Source organism: Lissotriton helveticus, chromosome 2_1, assembly GCF_964261635.1.
Source record: "Lissotriton helveticus chromosome 2_1, aLisHel1.1, whole genome shotgun sequence".
Lineage (NCBI taxonomy): Eukaryota > Metazoa > Chordata > Amphibia > Caudata > Salamandridae > Lissotriton > Lissotriton helveticus.
In genome coordinates, this window is record NC_136059.1 from 431,595,010 (window position 1) to 431,620,169 (window position 25,160).

Below are 25,160 nucleotides of genomic sequence, written 5' to 3' on the forward strand. Positions count from 1 at the left end.
AGTATCTGTATCCAATGGTACTGCTGATGGTAGTGTAAGACAGACGTCCAACACGCATTCTTCTCCGCATAGCATACATCGAAGCACAGGTAAGATGCAATTCTGCCAGATGGGTCTGAATGAAAGAAACCAGGTCATATTCAGATCTCTTAGCCGGGCTAATCCAAGGACTTTAGTTATGCGGTCCCGATAGCGTATAGCTAGGATTGTTTCTTCCATCGTTGCCGGAGTCTTGTCTGCGACTTGGCTTGCCATATCGGAGCAGAAGGATCAAAAATAAAATTCCTGCTACGAGTCCCAAAAGAAGTGGTAGGCCGCCAAAGACAGAATGGACAAAATTAGGAAAAATGTCCAGGACTGTTTCGAAGGGTGTTACAGTCTCGAAACAATTGTCTTAAATACATGTGGGATACCACTGGTATCTGACATATTTAGGATTTGGCTTAGCATTTCTACGAAATGCACGGGGCAATTTGTTGATAAAAGGGTATGTATCTCTGCCATTGTCCTTGCGACTTGCAGATCATACGTTTCTTTTGATGACGTTAAGGGCACAGTTGTCTGTAAAAGAACAGACTTTATTCTGCTTAAAGTATCAATTCGAATAGAAGAGATATTCAAAGAAGGCCAAATTGTTGCCTCCGTATCTGGAGTGCTGTTTGGATACAATACTTGCATACAGCAAGTGACCATGGTACTCACGCTGACGAGATAGGCTTTTCCTGGCACCATGCTACAACAGCTATGGTCCACTATTAGAATCTCGCTCCCGTTAGAAAGCCGTCTAAAGAATGGCTCTATCTGTGTTGTAGGAGTGCCGTGCAGGTGACATGAAAGGTTATTGCAAGTTAATGCCTTCACAAAGAAGTGTACCACTCAGTGATCTTTTACATTTGTTACCACTAAGAAATACATTATTTTTCTTTTCACTGTAGCATGTGTGTGTATAAGGTAATTTCCATGTTGACTTGATGTACCCTCTACCCAACCTTTCATACAGGCCCGCTGGTATATACTCTTGGCATTATTTAAATTGGAAAGTTGTTATCAGGATTGTAATTATTCATTGTATCATCCATTCAATGACAGGTCTTTCTGACATTGTCAATGGTAATCTTTCAAGTTTTTCAATGCTCAGAATCGTATAGTCTGCTCCTTGTTAAGGACGTTGTGTTGATTAAATGCCATGGTACGTAGCCTGAACGCAGATTTTGCAACGTCCAGCCAAGCTGTACAATAGAACGCAATTGGGACTGACCGTGTTGTAACATTAGTAAGTCCTGCTCTAGTATATCAATAGCAGAGGATACAATACTGTCCAGTGAATATATTCTGGAGGACAGAGTCATTAACCCATTGTCCAAAACAGAAAGTGATTTTTCCAAATTAATACGATCAATTTCTCGTATTTTTTCCGCTGTTTCAATTTGCATTACTTTCCAAGCTTCATTGTACGCAGTGTATATACCGGCCGCTATGAAACGTTTTTGACGCTGTTTGCGTGGTCCCATTATGAAATCACGCAAGTCAGCACCGTCTTTAAGTAAAGTCAAGTGTTGCTTAATTTCAGCCAGTGTGGATTTCTGTAGCCATTCGAGGCAGAGTTTCCCTACACTGTATGTTGTTACTATCCCTGTATGTTGTCTCTGGGAGTATCTTGGGTCTTGGCTGTTCAGTTTTAACCCCTGTAATTTGTTCAGGAATCTATCTTGACAGTTATTTGTGTCTGTTTTGGTTTAAAATTTTAGGTACGTCTATCCCCATGTCTGTAGTGCTATTATTATCAGGTATGGGCTTTGGAATAGACGGTTTGTTTAAGTCTTTAATTTTGGCTAGGCCAAGACAGGTTGTCTGGTGAATGGTATCATTCAAGAATATTATTTGTTCTGGGATCATGCAGGCTCCAAATAATGCTTCTAGGCCTTGTACCTGCCAATCTTTTGTACCCCAGATGGGTTTTGTTTCAATGTTGTTCTTCCAGAAATCAAAACCGAATGTATTCATTTTTTCATAAAATGTTTCAGAATAAATCAATTTAGTATTTGTCAACATTCTTTTCATTCCTGTCTTATTTAACAATTTAAAATAAAACATTTCTGCATCACTTGTGTTAAACCCTGAGAAGTATGGGAATTTCTCATAAAATGTTTTCGAGCTGCTTTTAGGTGGAGTTGCACAATGTTCCCATTGATTATAATTAAAAATATTTCTAGGCTGAGCAGATTTATGCAAATAGTGATGTGCAAAGTGATTGTAGCAATACATTTCTTCATAATGTGATGAACCCTGTAAGTAATCATGTTCTGTAAATTTTGCTGGCATTACTAAATCTGACATCATATCATTAATACTTTCAAAGTCCCAATCATCAGAGAATGTACTCTGTTTTACAAAGTCACTTAATGAAACCTTGAACTGGTGTAGATATTTCAAGAGCTCAACCGGGCCATAGATTTCATAATCCGTTTTGTCCCATGCTACCCCACCGGGTATTGGATTGGCTGTGACATTCACTGATGATAGTTCTCTTTTCTCGATGTGAGATGACTTGTGAGGCTTTAGGACCAAGTTGATGTTCTGACTTGCTGTGTCCATTGTACTGTATTTTCCTTCAATGAATTTTCCCAAACAAAGAACCATGATGAGCCAAAGCAGGAGAAAAAGTACACCTAACACAATCCAAAATTCAATCCATGGAGAAATCAGATAGGTTTCTTTGAGTTGATGTAGAAATTCAGCTACTTTGTCTTTAAAAGTTTTTGTTGCTGGCGTTTCTTCCGGTTCGCTTGGATCTTCAGAAAAGTTATCGAAATTGATGAAGTAGCCAGATGCAGTTCTGTCAATTGTTGGAATTGCTTCCGAATTTTCATTTGCTTTTGGATTTTTCTTTTTTCACTAGCATAGTCTGAGGCTACATCGTTGTAGACTGGTGTTTCTTGACAAACTGTTGCAATTTGGGTTTCAAGAGGCACAAGTTCTATGGCATTGTTGCATAGTCCTTTTTTATTCACTGCAGGTTTATCGAATGTGATTAGTCTCTCAGTTTGAACCTCTTGTATTGTAGCAAATTTTGGTACTCTGCTATTTCTTGGGAGTCCACTGGGCCTACTACTTAATATTGGCCACATGATTGTGGTTTTACCGGGTCGATGGATACAACTCGGTTCTCCTTTTTACCAGCAAGGGGCGGTAGTACAACTGATCTTGTTCCGCTGACAGCTAAGACAGGTACTGCTTTTCTGTAAGAAGGCCCAAATTCCTTCTTCACCGCGATCTTCTCTCTGACCAGATCCCCAATCTTTGGAATCCAGACAGGCCTTGCTGGGACAGGTGGTTTATCTTCAGTGGCTGTTGGCTGTTCTTTTAACTTTACGTTGCTCAGGCCTTTTCTTGTTTCATTTAAGTCCTGTAAAATAGCCAAACGATCTTTGATATCAAAGCATTTTTATTCTACCACTGAAGTCTGTCTATCAAGGTCCTGAATATGCATTCTAGTCCCGAACAATAGTTCAAACGGACTGAAACCTTTCAGAGAATTTCTTGGCGGATTATTAAGACTACGTTGGACACTTGTTAAATTTTGGACCCACCCATCACCCGAACCTAATACCCTCGCAGTTATAGATTGCTTTATGTCCCGGTTTTTTCTTTCCACTATCCCATTTCCCTCAGGATGAAAGGGAAAAGAGTACCGCAATGCAATGCCCATGCTGGTCATGGCCTCCTTATAAGCTCGAGAGCTAAAAGCAGGACCCTGGTCAGAATGTAGCATGCCAATTGCGTATGTGCCGATATGGACTCGCAAATCTTTGTATAACAGTTCTGGCGTCAGCCGAGTGCTGGTGTCTGCATTTTTAGTGAATCTAGTCTTAAACATTATGGGGACGCATTTCTTCTATTGGATTTTTGCGTATAGATAGCCTTATGCTTTCTAAAAGAAGGGTCCTTGCATTACTCCGGCCGGTTCGCCACTGCGATCTCTGTTTCAGTTTTGACAGCCCATCGCAAATTTTTAGTTATGCAGGCTCATCCCCGGCCACCAGTATTCTGATTGTAATTCTTTTAGAGATTTCATGATCTCCTGGTGCTTTAGACCTAATCCCATATGTGCTACTTGAATCAAGAGGATTCTCCTGTTCGTGTTTGGAATCACTCTATCCCCCACTCCAGCGATTCGAGCAAAAGGAACGGAGTTTGCATCAATTATGTATGTATAAGTGAGTGGATAGTTCAGAGGCAGTGCTGCATAGTCGCCTTTTAAAGACGTTTTTACCACCAGCATGGTTTCCCCGTCTATGTATTTTTCTGAACGCTTTTTTGTGGCTACGGAAGCCGGTTGAGCTGTGTCAGCCAATGAATTCCCTGCAGCGCGAACGCCATCCCGCTGATGACTCAGTGTATGGATCACGTGAGTCTTTTGTAGTTCTTTCTGCAAAAGAACTACCTGTTCCCAAAGCTTTTTATGCTTTATTGTGGCACCTGTGTCATCTTTGTAATCGTTTTGAACCCAGTTCTGCAAGTCATTATTGTAAGATTTGATACAGTAATGCGAATCGCACACTATTAGTGTGGGGAATTCGTGATCGGCAATATCGAGCGCCATCTTTAAAGCTAGTAGTTCAGTTTGTTGAGCCGAACTATCTTTTACAGATTGAGTCATAGATACCAGTGGTCTCAATTTTCCTTCGTGCCACCGGCATTTAACAACCGCGCACGCAGCACTGTAATCTTGCTTACCCCCAACTGCGGGTTGTGCTGATCCGTCTGTATATATTATACAGCCGTAGTGTTCTAGAGGCAGAATCTCAGTTGGCAGAGGACATTCATATTCATATTGTAGAAATTCTTGTGTTTTCAAATTAGGATCAAATTCGTATACTACGTCTGTTGCAGCAAGAGAATTAACCCATTGGATCCATCTCGGATGTAGTGCTTTAGCATTTGGAATGCTTGCTTTTGTTACCGCTTCTAGGGCTGGTACCGGTGTAACGATTATTATTCGTTTACCTTGTGCTAGGGCTCTTTCTTTTGCTACAGCAGTCTGGACCGCAGTTAGAATTTTTTCAGTAGAAATGAATTTCATTTCAGCTTGTGTGTACAAGTGTGATTTGTAAGCAATTGGTACCGTTTCTCCCTCGTTAGAGGTAAGGTACGTGAATCCGCATCTTCCTGGGATGACTCGGATTACAAGGTTGCGTATGTTTTCGCGTGTTTGTAGTTTTGTTTTAGCTAACATGTCTTTTTGCAATGATCTCAAAATTTCTGTGTGTTTCTGAGTCCAATTGATTGGTTTGAAATCAGGTTTTATTAATTCATAGAGAGGTTTAACACTCTCCGCATAATTTGGAATGTATGTTCTTCCGAAATTCAGGAAACCTAGTATTGATTGTAAGTTCTTCAGCGTTTTAGGTGCTTGGAGTACAGCACACTTCTCTAAGAAGTTGTCTGCTAGGCTTTTTGCCTTCACTTGATAATTCATATCCTAAAAACAGGACAGTTAGATGGGCAGTTCGTGACTTTTTAAAGTTGAATTTGTAACCCTCAGCTGCGAACCCAAGTATTATGGTGTTCACTCTTTTCAAGTGAGTATCCAGGTCATCATCTGTGAGATAGATGTCATCGACATATATTTGTAGTAACTCTGTTACTTTTGCTGAGAATAATCCTGGGCTATTCTTGAATCCCTGTGGGAGTCGACAGAAATTTACTGTGACCCCATTATTGAGAACGCGGTCAAATACCTGCTCTCAGGTGCTATGTTTTGACAAAAGAACCCATTAGAGATGCCTAATGTCGTTTTGTATTTTTTGCGCACGATGTTATTCATTAGTGCTGCACTGTGTGAGTTTTGTACTGCAAATGTTTTGCAACATGAGTTAAGGTGTCTGTAGTCCAAAACTAGATGATATGAATCGTCTGGCTTGGAGACAGGAATCAAAGGATTGTTCATTTGTGAGGGGCATGTTTCAATCACCCCCTGGTATTCAAGTTGATCTAAGATCTCCCTGACTTGCTTTCTAGCTTCTTGTTTGATTGGGTACTGCCTTTGTTCAGTGGGTTGACATTTTAACTGGATTTTGTGAGGAGGAGAGTCCTCATCCCATCCTACATGATTTTTGTATAATGCAGGAGCTTGCGCTACTGCCCATTTTCTTGCATATGTATATTTTCTATGAATTGGAATATGATTTGAGAAGGCAGGCATAATCATTTCTTCGCCATGAGGTCACTCCCTGACAAACTCTGGTGGCCAGTCTTTCTCAGCTAAAAGGATGTCATAGCCTTTCGAAAGATTATCCAAAAGAGACCTCTTACTTTCCTGGTCTTATCTCCCTCTATACGTAAAGTTATCTCGTATATTTTATGAGGTTTGCTAACTCTGGTATCTGCAGTTTCCACTTGAATGTATTCATTCGTGTCCACTGTCTCCAGAAGATTCATCAAGATCTTGCGAGCTATGGTCACTTCTGCTGCGCTGTCTAGCATTGTCTGGGCCCACTCTCCGTTTTTCAGTTGTGTCCTCAGTATCCTCGGCATGTTTAATTATTTTAATACTGGCTACCTTCTTTCTTGGAAATTGTAATTTTTTACTTTGATGAGCAGGTTCCTTGTCTTTGGACTTGACGTGCTCTTCCCTGTGTTCTGACCGTCCTCTTCTTCCCGATTTCTGCGAGGAAGTCTGAAAAGATCGAGAGGGACGTGTATCAATATCTTGATATCTATCAGGTTTTTTCAAATTATCCCTATTTCTAAGGTTGTATCTTTTCTCAGAGGGCTCCCTCTGGGGAGACTTGTTTCCTCGGTCAGGAGATCTTTCTCTTCTTTGAGGAGACCTTCCTCTGGACTGGAATCTTTTTTCTTTGGGAGTGGATTGTTTATTCCCATCCCAACTCTTTTTTGGAGTATTTAGATTATTTTGAATGAATATTTTTTCAGGATTTTCAGTTAGTTGGGGTTTTACTGGTTCCCACCCAAACTATCTCTACCTAGTTCTTCATAGGACTTTTCTATGATTCTGGCAAGTTCAAATGGCTGTTCTGCTATATCTGTTTCTTTCAATTTCTGGCGGATTGCCACAGATGCTGCTCATTCCTTTTATGTTGGCTAATAATATAGCCGAGACCTGCTTGAAGTCTTTCAGTAGTTTCATACCCAGAGTTAAAGCAGGTTCTGGACCGTATTCATTTTGAATCTGTCTTAGCACATCTGGTATTACCGCCATGGACTGAACACCATGTGTTTTTGTATAATATGGAAGCAAAGACTGTGCCCCAAGTGTCACAGTCCTCCACATGTGGTGCAATCCCCATTGGAAGACAGATAGTCAGAATTCTGTGTTTCTCAGTTGGTATAGTATCAGGAAATACTGCCTCTATTTGAGTGATTTTTTGTGCTAACCAGAATGGAATTTGTTCCCCTTTTTTGTGGGTGTTTTACCAAGACAGGATTGTATGTTCTGTGGTGTTATTTTGTTTGTGTTCCCCTGATGAGGGGTCAACTGTGGAATGTTAATTGCTGGTTGGACCGTTGTAGTCCGCATTACATATTGGACTAATTGTCTATGTATTTTAATAAGTTGTTTTAGCTGGGCTAAAAGTTCTGGTACTGACATTTTATTAATGTCTGGATGTGGTGTGTAGCTGGCTAGAACCGGCCACGTTGCTCCGGGTCTACCTAGTGGACCGAGCCTGGTGATGTGATTGTTATGTTTTAGGGTGCCTTTAAACCAGAGCAGGTGCTCTTGGTAATTTAATGGGATTTCAATCTCCTCGAAAGGAGTGTATACATCCGGAGGTTCCTCTATTTTGTAATAGTGGAATTCGTGTGTTACAGCGTTTTCTGCTGGAAAGTTTATCCAGGAATAGAATACCTCTGTCTGCCGATATTCATGGGCCTCTATCACGAATATGACTATACCACCTCGTGATGTCAGTCCATTTTCTATAAGTTTAAGAGTTATAGTTTTTCTTATGTTGACCAGAATGATTATAACACTCGGTCATTTTCTTGGAGACTTGTGTCATCCGCTAGGAGACGAGCTGCTATTGTAGCTGCCTCCCTTTCTTCTTCACTTTCCGTCATTTTTACTAACGGAAAGGTTTTTGAAGGAGACAAAGATTAGGTGCACAATATTTTGGAACACTGTATCCTTCAACGTTGACTAAACCAAAAAATATACACAGGAATCTCTTCCTACTACGTTCCGGCGGATTTTAACCTTTTACCCACTCCAGACGTCTTTTGGAGTATTTACGGGGAAAAGGGTCTGTGTGAAAAAGCACGACTGAGTTACTCTAACGTCTTGCGTTAGATTATCGCCTTACCAAACGTTGGGTGCCATGTAGTGTAGTTCCTATATTCCCAATAGGCTCTGCGCATTGGAATAATATATTCAGCAGTGTAGACGTAGGACTGAGTTCGACTAGGTCTCTACTGACTATATTAGACTTAAGGTTTGCCAGCTAGCTCAGAGGTCACTAGAAACTTTCTCGAATAAACGAGGAGGAGTTTAACCTCCCTGGATAGACAAGAAGGGATTAGCTTCTGACAACCATAAAACATGACAACTTTGCTCCCTCAGAATAAGAGTGTATCTCTAGAGGTGTGTGAAAACAATAGACAGCTATTTCACTCAGTCAAGTGTGCATACTTAGTTTCACCAGAGTGCAGAGAAAAGAGAGACGGGCATTTTCAATAAAAGGTGTTATTTATTGAGCAGTCTTCTTTCTCATACAAGGGAAATGAATTGCCACAATTGCAATACTTAGCATAAAGTAAAGTGCGTACAGTAAAAGGAGTATTATAAAATAATTCTGTAAAAGCATTGATATGGTTTCCTAGCCATATGATACTTTAAAATAGATAAAATATATACATACATATGTACATTGACTAACGTACTCAACTGGTACTTCTAAATATGCCTACCCCGGTGTACCTGACCTAAGCCAAATACGTGGGAAGGAGTAAGTAAGTAAGTAGCAGTTTAAGTTAAGTTGGTTTTGCCAAGGAATCTGAATCAAGAATTCTCTTTAAGGGTTTAGTCAGCTCCGTACCTGGGTATTAGAAAGCAGGAGGTCTGGTATCTCTCTCTCAGGACTCGATATCCCAGTAACCCGCGAGGGTATCTGGAAACACCGGAGCTGGATTTCTCGGCAGGAGAAAAGACTTTCTTAGGGGAGGGGCGGCGTCCATGGGCTCTTGCATCAGCTGGGCTCTCGGGCAAGTAGATAGCCGCTCTGCTCCAAAACCACCACTGTGTGTTTGCTTATGGCAACGTTGGTATATTTATACCTGAAAGGTGCCGGGTTTTGACATAAGGTTGGACATAAGACGTCAATAAAGATGTCACTAAGAACTGGCCATTCTTAGAGTGCTCACAGGAGTTCTAGGACGAAATCAAAACAAAAGCAATGGGGAATTCCCAGGTTGCTGGAGGTTTGGTTTGTTTACAGAACTCGTTGTACTTTCTAGGAGCCTGGGGAAGTAGCCTTACTTAATTTGGACAGCATGGGCTATGACCAAATATGGATATGATTCTTATGCCTTTATAGGGATATTATTTATTATAACCACATCAGGGCATAAATCAGGAATACCGAATTAGGGTCCTAGATAGAACTACAACACACTGGATCCATGCCCCCATTTCGTGTTTTCAAAAATTGCCCCTACACTTTGTCCCTTCATTACACAACTGTTTAATAAATCCCTAAAAACTGCAACCTTCCCAGACATTTGGAAACACGCGTCAGTGGTACCCCTCCTAAAGAAAGCCGGATCGGAAATCTCAAACCCTGAAAACTATCGACCCATCTCCCAGCTCCCCTACCTCTCCAAAGTTCTAGAGAAGCTGGTCAATGGACAACTGACCAGTTACCTAGAAACAAACCTTCTCCTAGACCCTTCACAGACAGGTTTCAGGGCCAATAATAGTATGGAGGCAACGCTGCTGGCAGTGTCGGATAGTATCAGATCTTCCAACGACCAAGGTGGGGCAGTGGCACTGATACTGCTTGACCTGTCAGCGGCGTTTGACACGGTCTCCCATAACTGCCTGCTGAACATTCTTCGCAGCGAGGGAGTCACATCCATCGCATTAAACTGGCTACACTCATTTCTGAGCAATCGTACCCAGGCAGTACACATGGGACAATTCCTCTTCAAATCGAGCCCCATCAGCTGCGGAGTCCCCCAAGGGGCCTCATTAAGCCCCACTCTCTTCAATGTTTATATGTCATCTCTTGCCGATATTGGAAGGAAGTGTGGCATTGGCGTCTGCTCTTACGCAGACGACACGCAACTGATGGTGGTTCTGGATGAAAAACCAGAGATTATTAAATCTAAATTGCACAATTGTCTCTCAGAAATGGCCCAGTGGATGCACTCGCACTGCCTAAAGCTGAATGCCGGGAAATCCGAGATCCTATTGTTTGGTGGCGCCTAACGTGTGTGGGATATCTCGTGGTGGCCACCCTCATTAGGAACGGCACCCACTCCGAAACAACACGCTAGGAACTTAGGCGTCATTATGGATGATGCCCTATCCATGAAAGAGCATGTGGGAGTTCTCTGCGGGAAAGGTTTCGCAATCTTGAAACTTTTAGCCAGACTGTTTCCTTGGATCCCCCCTGGACTGCAGACGTACTGTCACACAGGCTTTGCTGGTCAGTCGTCTGGACTATGGTAATGCGCTCTTCGTGGGGATGAATGAGCACCTGTTTACACGTCTGCAAGTACTGCAAAACGCTGCAGCTAAACTCATATGCAATAAAGGCAAGTTCGATTCTGCCTCGGACTGCCTGAGAAAACTTCATTGGTTACCCATGCGCCAAAGTTCGGTTTTTAAGCTGCTCTGCCATGCACACAGGGCTCTCTATAAAACCGGCCCCCTCATCCTCCAGGGTAAAATTGAATTCTACGTCCCTACTAGGAACCTACGCTCTCTTCAGTCCGCCCTAGCAAGAACCAAGCGCATATATAAAGCTAGGACTGGTGAACGCTCATTCTCCCACTTGGCTGCAAAAAAATGGAATGAGATCCCCTCTGACTTAAGGCTTACCACTAACTACCTCCTGTTTCGAAAGAAATTAAAGACCCACCTCTTCCCCAAACTCTGATGTTCACCTTAGTACAGCTCGCAGTAGTATCAGTACTGGTATAAGCGCCTTGATATCCCCTGGGATGAGTGATGCGCTCTACAAATACCAAAAATAAAAAATAAATAAATGGGGAGTGACAGGGTGTTTCCTGGACTGCATGGGTACTACCTGGGAAATTGAAGGACAGAATGAGTAGTGTGTAGGTCATTAGAGAACTACATGGGCAGTGCACAGGGGATTGTAGCAGTGCATGTCTTAGTGTAGTGTCTGGGTCATTACATGAGTACAGGGGTAATAACTGAATGACTAGACTACTGCAAGGAGAGTGCATGGTGAATTTATAACTGCTTGGTTTGCTACATGGGTAGTGAATGGCTGATTGGGAGAGTGTATTGGTAGAGCTTGGGTGATTTCATAACTGTTTAGGTAGTGACAGAGTGATTTCATGAGTGCTTGGATACTAACTAGGTGATTGCACAATATGGAATCAGTCAATCTTTACTCAAGTAGCTTTAACATCACCTACTCCCTACCTTTGCACTCCTCTAATCGGTCAGGCACCTCTCAATAGTTCACTAAGCATACAAATAACTGTATAAATACAATCTGAACACATAAAACAGTCATTACATATTATCTAGTTAAGTAGCTCAGTACAACATGCCTGCAAGGCTAATATGTGGGCTTTTACTTTTGAGCTACATCTTGACCATTCTATCTACAAAAGTGTGACATCATTAAAGTATAACTCTCAACAAACTTAAGAAAGAAGGGTAATTAACAACACCTTTTAAGGGAATTTTTAAAACCATACTTTTATTCTACATCTTGACCTTTGTATCTAAAATTATATGGCATCATTTAACTATACCTTTGTTAGAAAAAGAAGTCTAACTTACAGCACCTTATTGCACCATTCAATCTTAAAATATGTAGCATCATTTAACTTTACCATTGTGCAAACTAATAAAAGAAACGTAATTTTTAACACCTTATATGATCATCTTTTATAGCATGAGTACATGTGTACTGACTGACTGAATGATTTGAGTACTGCGAGGAGACTGCATGATCAATTTATAAGTACTTGGGAATTGCCGGAGTGATTGTATAAGTACCTAATACTGGCTGGGTTATTGGAGGAGTGCATGGAGAGTGACAGGGTAATTGATGGACTGCATGGGTACTACCTGGGGCATTGAAGGAGTGAATGAGTAGTGTGTAGTTGGTTATAGGACTGCATGGATTATGTACAGAAGATTGTAGCAGTGCATGTGTTAGTGCCTTGGTCATTACATGAGTACATGGGTACTAACTGAATGATTAGAGTACTGCAAGGAGAATGCATGGAGAATTTATCAGTGCTTGGGAATTGGCGGAGTGATTAGATGAGAACATAGTACTGGCTATACCAAAAACAATAGCAGAAAATACCTTAAGACAACACTACACTGAATGTGAATTAAACATTCAAATTCACACAGATGTCTATGATCATTCAAGTGTAGAAGTATGACATGAATGTAGGGTCAGCGATTCCCCCTTACATCCATATTGCTCATGTTCTGGGACTTGAGTCACAGGGTACAACATTATCGATTGCACTCCAGGTGGCGCCGTCACTACAACAGAGACACATCCATCAGTTACTTCCTTTTCCAGCCCAGGACGGAACCACGCCCAGAGCCCTGGGGTCATTGTTCACACCCCTACGCTGGACTGGCATGTGCCAAGCCAGCCCGCTTATGCTTACAGGGAGGGAACTACAACGCTACATGTCCCTGTAGTGTAGTTCCTATTATCCCAATAGGCTCTGCGCATTGGAATAATATCTTCAATAGTATAGACGTAGGACAGAGGTTAACTAGGTCTTCTACTGTCGATATTAGACTTAAGTTTTGTGTGCCAGCTAGCTCAGAGTTCACTAGAAACTTTCTCGAATAGGCGAGGAGGAGTTTAACCTCCCTGGATAGACAAGAAGGGATTTAGTTTCTGACAACCATAGAACATGACAACTTTGCTCTCCCTAATCAAGAGTATATCTCTAGAGTCGTGTGAAAACAAAAGACAACTATTTTACTCAGTCAGAACGTGCATACTTAGTTTCACCAGATTGTAGAGAAAAAAGAGATGGGCGTGTTCAATAAAAGGTGTTATTTATTGATCAGTCTCTTTTTCTCATACAAGAGAAATGAATCGCTACAGTTGCAATACTTAAGGTTAAGTAAAGTGCATACAGTAAAAGCAGGATTATAAAATAATACTGTAAAAGCATTGATATGGTTTCTTAGCCATATGATACTTTAAAATGGATAAAAGATATACAGACATATATACATTGACTAATCGTACTCAACTGGTGCTTCTAACTACGCCTACCCCGGTGTACCTGACCTAAGCCTAATACGTGGGAGGGAGTAAGTAAGTAGCAGTTTAAGTTAAGTTTGTTTTGCCAAGAATCTGACTCAAGAATTCTCTGTAAGGGGTTAGTCAGTTCAGTACCTGGGATTTAGAAGGTAGGAGGGCTGGTATCTCTGTCTCAGGACTCGATATCCCAGTCACCCGCGAAGGTGGGCTGGAAACGCTGGAGGCTGGATTTCTCGGCAAGAGAAAAGACAGCGTCTTTCCTCAGCGCATCAAAGAGGGAGGGGCAGCGTCCGTGGGCTTCTTGCATCAGCTGGGCTCTCCGGCAAGTAGTCGCTGCTCCAAGCTCATCACCACCGTGTCTTTGCTTAGGGCAGCGTCGGTATATTTATACCTGAAAGGTGCCGGGTTTGACGTAAGGATGGACATAAGACGTCAATTAAGAACTGGTCGTTCTTACATTCTTTACAGGAGTTCTCGAACGAAATCAAAACAATAGCAGCGGGGATTTCCCAGGTTTGCTGGAGGCTTGGTTTGTTTAGAGAACTCAGTGTGCTTTCTAGGGGGCTGGAGGAATAGTGCTTGCTTACTGTGACAGCATGCGCTATGACTAATTTATGAAACTGGTTTCTGTGCCGTTGTATGGATATTAGTGATTTATAACCGGACAAGGGTCAGAAATTGGAGTATCGATACAGGTCCCTATATAAACACCCTACATCCCAGTGGTTCAGTGATTAAATATCGAGGGACATAATATAGAATGCCCAAAATATCGACTCCAAAATATCGAAGTACAAATTATTGAATCCCTATCTACAAACAGGTAAGTACTAGAATATCAAATCCAAAATATAGAATGCCAAAATATAGGTAACTAGAATATTTAATTTTTTTAATGTTTTAAAAATAATATAAAAGTAATTAAATATTAAAAACAATTAAATAAAACATACTTAAAATAATGTAAAAAAACTTAAGATGTAAAATAATAAATGTGATATAAAAAAGGTAGAGATTTTGTTGGATAGTAAGAGTGTAAAAATTAAATCAGTGTGTCATCTACCTTTCCATCTTTCTGACCACACAGCCATTCTTCTTGAGCTAGAGGTCATGTCCAGGGCCTCTGTAAGAAACTGGTCCTTCGATAGATCAATCCTCGCCTCATCTGACATTATAGACGCATTAAACCAGGAAGTTAACTTTTTTTGGGAGATTAATCAGGGCTCTGCCCCACCTGGCATCACATGGGATGCGTTTAAATCTACATTAAGGGGGTATATAACCAACAAAACTGCATATAAAAACAAGATATATAGGGAATCAGTAGCCTCTCTTGAATTGGAGATTGAGGGAGTTCAAGCAGAAATCGATAGGTTCCCAGTAGCATCAGGTGCCACATTAGAGGACTTGCAGGATAAGCTAACGGTTTTAAAAGGAGATCTTTCCTCAGTCTTGAATGCGCAGGTCCTGGAGAGATGGGAGGCCAGTAAATTGGCCCATTTTGAATATGGGGAAGGCGCGGGTAAGCTCCTGGCCTGGAAGGCGAAGACAGATAGGGTCCGAAATAATATCAGTTCCATTAGTAAGGATGGTATAACACACTCTACTGATGAGGGAATTAGTGTGGCTTTTAGGAGCTTTTTTAGCGAAATATATCGTGAGGACAAGAATGTACAACCAAATCAAGCAATGGAATGGTTGTCTGGGATTTCCCTTCCTGCCTTATCACCAGAACAAAGAAATGCTCTGGAGTGCCCTTTTTCATTGGAGGAAGTACGTTCGGCCGTTCTTAATAGCAAAAAAGGAAGGGCTTCAGGACCGGACGGATTACCATCTGAAATCTTTAAAGTAATCTGTTCAACAATTCTTCCCTACCTAACAGACTTGTTCAATAATATCCTGCTGGAAGGTGCGTTGCCCCCCACTTCTTGGGATAGGGCCTCTATAACTTTGATCCTAAAGCCGGGCAAACCCGCAACCAACTGTGGGTCATATAGGCCGATTTCAATTCTCAACACAGATTATAAAATGTTTGCTTCGGTGTTAGCAAATAGATTGGGAGCGGTGGCAAGCAACATTCTGCACCTGGACCAGAAGGGATTCGTAAAGGACCGGAAGCTATATGAGTTGACATACGACCTCATCAGCGCAATAGACATGGCCACGTTTGCATCTCTTCCTCTGGCAGTTCTCACGCTTGATGCCACAAAGGCCTTCGATAGGGTAAATTGGGTATACCTATCGGAGGTCCTGGAAAAATTTAATTTAGGTGATAATTTCAGGCGGGCTGTAAAACTTTTATACAAAGATCCTTCCGCCTCATTATTGGTTAATGGGGAACTGACAGAGCCATTTAGTATTACGCGCGGAACCCGCCAAGGGTGACCCCTTTCCCCTCTTTTGTTTGATTTATATATAGAACCTTTTGCCCAATTAATTCGTGATAACCCTAATATCAAACCTTTTATTTTTGAAGGGTGGGAGCGGAAAGTCGCATTATATGCGGATGATGTTCTCATTTTCTCATCCGAGTTGAGCTCGGCGTTTCCAACAGTGATAGTCATTGCAGAAGAGTTTGGGGCAGTATCCGGCTATGAAGTTAACGCTTCTAAAACCGATATCATGGTTTGGAATCATCCTGTGCCGGTGGCAGGGGCACAGCCTGGCTCTATCCTGAGATATTTGGGTTTAAACATCTGTGCAGATATTAATAAGATCGTCCCCTTAAATTTCGCTCTCGTGGCTAAGGAGTGTCGTAGGTTGATGAGAACATGGTCAGCTCTTCCTATTTCCCTGTTAGGCAGGTCCAACCTGGTTAAAATGACTATTTTACCTAAGATTATGTTTCTGTTTAGCACTATATCTCTTTTCTTTGATCCATCCATGATTGCAAAACTCCAAGACGAAATAAATACATTTATATGGAACCGTCATACACCCAGATTGGCCTGGAAGAAGATTAGACGTCGCCGAGAAAAAGGGGGCCTTGCGGCACCAGATTTGCAGTATTATGGATGGGCCTTTCAACTCTCTCACGTCAGGATGCTCTTAAAGACCCCTAATTCCACCGGGTGTGGGAAACTATTTTCAGCACTTCTTAAAGGGGAAAAAGTTAGGCCTGTGAACTTTTTGTTAAAGTTTGGTGACCCCAAATATTTCAAAAAAGTCCAGCTAAAGGTATTGAGGGATCTAGCTAGAACATGGGGTAATTTTAGACGTGCACTCAAACTTGATTACTATCATAGTAGGGCTCCACTTTGGGATTCTCCGGGCTCTCCCTCTTGGCTTTTGGATAGCCTAGCTCTACCTGTTAGAGTGGCAGGTCTTACATCATGGGGAGACCTGTTTGTCGAAGGCACTTTATTTTCATGGGAGGCTTTGAGCGCAAAAATAGGAAATCGTTTCTCAAGATTTAAATACCTTCAAATTCAGAGCTGGGCTCATGCTCAAAGTCAGGGTAGGGGCAGATTCAAAATAGGTGCTGAGAGTAATCTATTATCCCATCTGATAGATAAACCACCTTTTAAGATAGAGATCACACTGTGGTATAACCTCATGATAGACGAGACTGATGGTGAATTTTTGCTCCCCCACTCGCTCTGGGAAACATATATTACTAATATCGACATGGAGAGTTTGTGGCGAGAATCGTTTAAAATCTTGGGGGACACTGTGAAACCTTCATGGCTTCGTCGCAACCATCTGTTCACATTACACAGGGCGTATTATTCTCCATTACGCTTATCAAAATTTCCCAATAACGCTCTGGCTGCTAGTCCTAGATGCGGTTTGGTAGCCGCATCAGATGTACATATGTTTTTTGAGTGTCCATCCCTAACATCATTTTGGAATGAGATCTGTGTGTCCCTCTCCTTGGCAGTAGGGTCTCAAGTCAGTCCTTGCCCTGTGTTAGTTTTTTTGGGCATCCTACCAGAGCTTTGTGGCACAGGCAAAAAATTGGTCTTCTATGGCTGTCTGCTGGCTAGAAGAGAAATATGTAAACGATGGAAGGATAAGGCACCTCCACTTTTTACAGATTGGCGTGCGTCTATGCTACGAAAATTAGATATGATCAGATCTGGGAACCCAAATAAGAGAAGATTTTGGCTGCTATTGAATTGGTAATCATGGAATATAATAGCATAGGTTTTTTTTTTTTGGTTTGTTTTTCCCCCCATGTCCTATGATTACGCTGCTTGGAAGGGTCTCCTTAACTGGTCCCCTTTGGCTACACATACCCCACAAGGGTGATTTCGTTTACGAAGCGGGTATTATATAGCAGCATGTTAGCCTAGATGGTATAATGTAACGAATAAGAGGTTGATGCTATGCACTGTGGGGAACTCCGGTAGGAATCCTTAATATCCCCCCCCAGTATATCTGGGTCAGTGTACCTGTCATCTCCTCTATCTTTCCGTTACTATATGGTCACCAAGGGCGAATATGAGGACAAAAAAAAAGAAAAAATAAAAATAAAAAAAAATAAAAATAAAAAGAGTGTAAAAATTACTATTCCCACTCCAGTGAGTGGAATAGTAGGGAAAAAATTGGATAGCGTAGGGCTAAACATTACTATTCCCACTCCAAAGAGTGCAACAGTAGGGAAAGCATTGGATAGCGGGAGGGTAAAAATTACTATTCCCACTCCAGTAAGTGCAACAGTAGGGAAAGCGTTGGAGAGCGGGAGGGTAAAAATTACTATTCCTACTCCAGTGAGTGCAACAGTAGGGAAAGCGTTGGAGAGCGGGAGGATAAAAATGAATATTCCCACTCCAGTGAGTGCAACAGTAGGGAAAACATTGGATAGCGTAGGGGTAAAAATTACTATTCTCCCTCCTGAGAGTGCAACAGTAGGGTAAGTAATGGTTTAATATTAAAAGAATATTACATTAATTATCAATAACAATAAAAAATTAATTTAAAATAATTACCAATGAATACAACTTAATTACCAATTAAAAAAATAATGGCCAATTAATAATTAATTAGCAATTAATTAGCAATACATATAAAAATAAATATTTACTTTATTACAATTAAATTACTTCCCACCCTATTCCCCTATAAACCCACAACCCGCTCCAAATAATAAATAATACAATTAGCATAATTATCAATTAATTAATTAATTAAAATGAATTACCAATAATAAAAATTAATTAACAATAAATACAAATTAATTACCAATTATTAATTCATTATCAAGCAATTAATTATCAATACATATAAATAAAAATAAATATTAACTTTATTACAATTACATTAATTCCCACCCTATTCCCCTAGAAACCCACAACCCGCTCCAAATAAATAATACAATTAACATAATTATCAATTAATCAATTAATATAAATGAAATACCAATTAATAAAAAATGTATTACCAATTAAGAAAAATTAATTACCAATTAAGAAAAATTATTTACCAATTATTAATTATCATTCAATTAATTATCAATAACTATAAATAAAAAGTCATATTTAATTTACTATAATTAAATTACTTCCCACCGTATTCCCCTATAAACTCACAACCTGTTACGGAATTAAATTACGCACACATTAAATCACATAACATTCATTACTTTAAAAAAACTTAAACATACATTACAAAATTAATACATAATTTTAACACATATACTACCATACATAACACCCCAAAAAAATTCGATATGGAAATCAATATTTTAAATTCGATATTATGAAAATCGATATTTCCTACCCCAAATTCGATTTTCTGACCTATCTATAGTTTGGTAATTTGATATTCTGTCCTATCTATATTTTAGAGTCGATATTCAGTCCTGTCTATCTTTTGGATTCTATAATTTGGTTGTTCACCGTCCCAGGTCTTCCCTGTATTGATCTTCTGATCACAGGTCTAGCTGTAAGCGTGCCACAGCCACTCCCTCAGGGCTGGTTTACACCCACACCACACCCATCCAGCACAGGCGTCACAGGACATGTGACCCTGCCAATAAAAAGGGCTGGGCGTACATGCTCAACGCCATTTCCACTCTCCATCTGGGTGTGTCTGTGTGGTTATTATTCCTGCATGAGGGCCTAGGGACCTACCACATCAAATTCCCCACTGCCGGAGGTGACATGATGGTGTCCGCACCACGATATTCAAACATAAAGGTCCCAAGACTTGAGGTGCACAGAGTTGGTGGCAGCCGAGACACTTTGGGCAACACAGGCCTTCCACAACATGCCGATGACTTGAGGTACACAGAGTTGGTGGCAGCCGAGGCACTTTGTCTGACACGGGCCTCCCGCCATGTGGTGATGACTTAAGGTACGCAGAGTTGGTGGCAGCCGAGACACTTTGGCCGACACAGGCCTCCTGCCACGTGATAATGACTTGAGGTGCACAGTTAGTGGCAAACAAGGCATTTTGGCCGATACAGACCTCCTGCCACGTGGTGATGACTTGAGCTACACTGAGTGCCACTAGAGCTGAGCGGGTGTGCAACCTGCGATGATGCGTAGGCCTTTAGAACTATCCTGGCAGTTGTGAGTTGTGAGCTCAGCTGGACCTCGTGTACACCAAAGGCAGCAACCTGTACAAACAAGACTCCTTGTGAGGTGCTGCAGGATGCGCTGGGGGCCTATTGCGTGGAATTTAGCAGCGGCTGAGGAGGTTGCTCTGGCACATGGTGGGCCCTCTTGGAGACACGCCGGTGGCGGCAGGTGAGCATTGAGGCCTGGGTGCGCAGGGTCGGGCAGTCATCTCTGGGCGGCTGACCGGTCTGGGGACTAGGGCTGGGGTGCTTGCAAAAGGTGTAGGAATCATGCACTCTGCCTGGGAAGTTTACGACAACATTAGTGTACATGCCCCGGTGGTCCAGTTTTGCCTGCACATTGTTAGAATGTGTGTGTTTTGTATTGTGGTGATTGTATGCGGTGTCGGCAGGGGGCACAAGTAGAACAAATGTGTCCAGCTGTTCCTGCGCAGTGTGAGTGAAGTGAAGCTGCAGGTGTATTAAGCTGAAACGAACCGTGATGCTTACAGGTATGATAATTCCTGCATAATAACTGTAACAGAAAATCATGTGGTCGTAACCTTCCTTTTCTTTCCTACGAAGGTTACAACCACACAAACTTCTTTTAAACTCTTTTTGTGCAGGATTGATCATACCTGTAAGCATTCCAGTTTGTCCAAGTGCAATACATTGTACCAGATTACATTTGTGACAATGCTAACGCTCGACCATTGTCACCATTTATCCAACAAGTTTCTGAATAAGGACTTTCAGAATTGTATTGGGATTTCCAGGGCAATCTGCAATTATTTAAATCAACAAGTTGCCTTGATGATGTTCCCCTGTTTTATGGCGATTTAGATTCCGTATGGATTTTCCCGATTCATGCCCTTATATAGGTACAATTCACATTGCCCTTATATAGGCATAGAAATCCAGTCCTTATTTAGGCATAGCTCATGCTACCCAAATACAGGCATGGCTACTTCCATCCGTTCATCTAAGTCACAACGATTTCTTGGAAAACCACACTCCTAAGCCAAAGGGACTTCCTCTAGCCTGGATATTAATTTCTCCAAGAAACTCATTATTATGCATGAACAATTATTCCTTAGGGGTTCATCCATGACCTCTCTCATTCTAAGGTATGGAGCTGATTAGAACATAGAGAAACCTTTGGCAAATCTTGGCAGAACTAAACCTATGCTAAAAGACAAACACCTACTTCTTCCTCTTCCTTTTGTTGCAGAGTTTATATAGCGCGAACTAGACCCGAACCGAATCAGGTATCAGAGCGCTTTACATATTTTTCCAGTTACGTTACGACACACTTTCATTTTTTAGGCACGGGGAGATTAAGTGATTTGCCCAGAATCACAGGAGGTTTTGGCGTCGTTACCGAGACTCGAACCCAGATCCCCAGGTCCGAGGTCGAGCGCCCTAGCCGTTAGGCCAACTCCTCTCCCCAACTTCCTTGGTACTAGGCCTAGGTTAGGTACATTGGGGTAGGCGTATTTTAGCAGCACCAGTTGACTATTTTAGCCTGTGTTATTTATGTATGTATTTTTACATTTCATAGCAACAGATCATGCTATTACAGTATTATTTTATATTACTGTTTACGCTGCACGCATTATACTTTGTATTCTGTCTAACGATTGTAGCAGTTCACCTCTCTTGCATGAGAAAGAAGACTGTTCAATAAATCCTTTTATTGAAACGCCCGTCTGTCTATTACTGTGCACCTCTTTAGAAACAAAGCATGCACAATTAACTGAGTGAACTAGTTATCTATTGTTTCCACAACTCTGAAGATATGTTTCAATTCTTGGGTAAACAAAGTTGTCATGTGTATGCGGTTGTCAGAAACGAATCCCTTCTTGTGTATTCGCGAACGTTTCTAGTGACCTCTGAGCTAGCTGGCACTCACAATTAAGTTTAGTATACTCGATAGAGACATACTGACCTCGGTCCTATGTCAAATCTATAGTGTATATTATTCTAATGCGCAGAGCCTATTGGGAATATAGGAACTACACTACATGGCACCCAACATTTGGTAAGGCACTAATTTAATGCTAGATACTAAAGTAACTCAGTCGTGCTTTTTTCAGAGACCCCTTTTTTATAATACTCCAATAGAATATTGTGCACCTTATCTTTGCTTCCTTGAAACTTGCTCTGCAATTTTCATTAAACAATGTCGAATAACGGCAACAACACTGAGGCCGGTGGAGCTGCCGCTGACCAAGCAGATGCAGCTTTTAACTTCACAAGTTTCCAAGAAACCGATGAGGATGCTATATGCATTCCTATAAATTTAAGGAAAGCCATCACTATAAAATGTATAAAAAATGGCCTAACATCGAGAGGTGGTAGGGCAGTTTTTGTGATAGAGACACATGAATATCACCAGACAGAGGTATTCTATTCATGGATAGTCTTCCCTGAAGCAAATCCGGTAACACATGTGTTTCACTTCTACAAAGAAGATGAACCACCAGAGGCATACATTCCTTTTGAGGATATAGAAATTCCACTCACATACCAGGAGCATGAGCTCTGGTTTAAAGGTGCCCTAAAACATTTAAATCACATTACTAGGCTCTGTCCACTAGATAGATCAGGAGCAACATGGCCGGTTTTAGCCAGCTATACACCACATCCTTGCATCGTAGACATGTCAGATGTAAACTTACTAGCTCAACTCAAAGAGTTAATCAAGATCTATAAACAATTGGTACAATATGTCATGCGAACTCTCAAAGTCCAACCTGCAATAGTGATTCTATGTCAGGACCGAAGGCTTCAGATTATGCTTTTCCTTCTTCGCTCTTTAATTAATAAACAATACAGCAGGAGCCAGAAAAGCTCAAACATAAGCTTTAAATCCCAGAACAAGGATAAAGCTTTAAAACACACTAAAGAAATACTTGGCTTTTGAATAATAAACTACAAATCCTATCAGTCCATCAAGATAGTGCACAGAATAGTCCTTCGCCAATGTCCATGACAGGTAGATAGGACGTCCCTCCTTTGACCACTTCCTCTTTCTTCGCGCGAGCCACGCCAAAATCATACTGGTCCTGTATCGAACCTTCATTCCCTAGTAGAAGAGATACAACAGTGTAAGCAGTGTAAAATGCATCCATATGCTCCAATAAAAAACAATCATTACAATTTCATAAGTCATGCACAGTGTTGCGGAACAAAACCTGACTACTTACTGTAGTACGGGCGGGATCACATCCGAAGGTGGCCCGGGAGGATAATCCTCGCCTCCGTGTCCCTAATAGAATTGAAATTTACCATTACTAAGCTAGGCAAATTTTGATTCTATATCAGGACCGGAGGCTTCAGATTATGCTAGTTTAAAGCTTAATCACCACCAAATGTGCAATGTCCACCACAGGTTTGAAATAAAAACTTTTGAAAGTGGATTCCGAGGACCAATCCGCAGCATGCATCAAGTGCTCCAAATGAGCGCCCAGCGAGAAAGCCTTAGAGGCCATGGCCCCTCTAGCCGAGTGGGCACCAAATAATTTTATATCGATACCTGCTTCTTGCATGATCCACCTCACCCACCTGGCAATGGTGGGGGATGAGACTGCCTTGTGTGGCTTACGCAAAGCAATAAGCAATTGTTTTTCACCTTCAGGCATTGAACCACACAAATCGTCCTTGACGCGGATTTTGTGCGACGCCCAAATGTAAAGGTCACGCCTTCCAGTGAAAAAACTCTTGCCGAAATGTCCAAAGCCCGTACGTCAGAGACCCGTCGGCAGGACACCAGACACAAAAGCATTGCCAACTTAGCCGACAGTTCCTTCAAAGAAAGATACCTATTAGGTTGCCATGACAGAAAGAGATTCAATACGAGATTGACATCCCAAAGAACCGAACAACGCGGTTCTGGGGGCAAGGAGAGGCAGATACCCCTCAGAAGTCTACACACAAAGGGATTTTCGCCGACCGAAGAGCGAAGAAGGAAAAGCATAATCCTCGCCTCCGTGTCCTTAATAGAATTGAAACTTACCGTTACTAAGCTAGGCAAATTTTGATTCCTCAACACACATCTCACCAGGGAAATACACTAAAAATTACACCACAGACTTTACACTCAGTCATTGGTAAGTTACCTGAAGAAGCGAGAACAGATTCCATTCTGGATAGCTCAAAAAATTACTCAAATTGAAGCAGTATTTCCTAATACTAGCCCGCATGAGAAACATAGAATTTTAACAATCTGTGTACCAATGGGGATCACACCACATGTGGAAGACTGCACCACTTAGGGTACAGTCTTTGCTGCAATCTACACTAAAATACATGGTGTTCGTCCATGGCGGTAATTCTTGATGTCCTGAAACAGATTCAAAATGAATATGGGGCAGAGCCTGCTTTAAATTTGGGTATGAAACTACTGAAAGATTTCAAACAGGTCTCAGCAATAATATTAGCTAATATTTAAAATGAAGCAGCATCAGTAGTGATCTGCCAGAAGTTAAGGGAATTTGATGTAAATGAGCAACCACAAGAACTAGCCAGAATAATTGAAAAATCCTATGAAGAGTTAGGCAGAGACAGTCTGGGTGGGAAACTAGTGAAACCCCAACTGCCTGAAAGTCCTGAAAAGGTTTTGACTAAAAACACTCCTACTCCTTCTAAAAAGAAGTGGGAAAACACTCAACAAACTTCTAAAGAGAAGCGTTCTCATTCCTGAGGTAGGTCTCCTCAAAAGGAACCCTCTGAAAGGAGGTATAACCTCAGGAATAGGGATAATTTGAAAAAACCTGATAGATATCAAAATACTGATACGCGTTCCTCACGTACTTTTCAGACTTCATCACAGAAATACAAAAGAAGAGGACGGTCAGAAAACAAGGAAGAACGCGTGAAGTCCAGAGACGATCAACACGTTCAGAAAAACAAGAAACCTCAATTCATCAAAAAGAAGGTAGCAGGTCTAAAAATCAGACTTGCCGAGGATCTTGAGGACACAACTCAAGAACGGGGTATGGGCTCAGACAATGTTGGGCAGCACAGCAGAAGTCACCATAGCTCGCCAGAATCTGAAGGATCATCTGGAGACAGTGGACTTGAATTAATTCATTCAAGTAGAGATTGCAGATACCAGGGTTAGTTCTCCTCATAGGTTATATGAAATAACACTCCGGATGGAGGGAGACATAACAAGAAAAATAAGA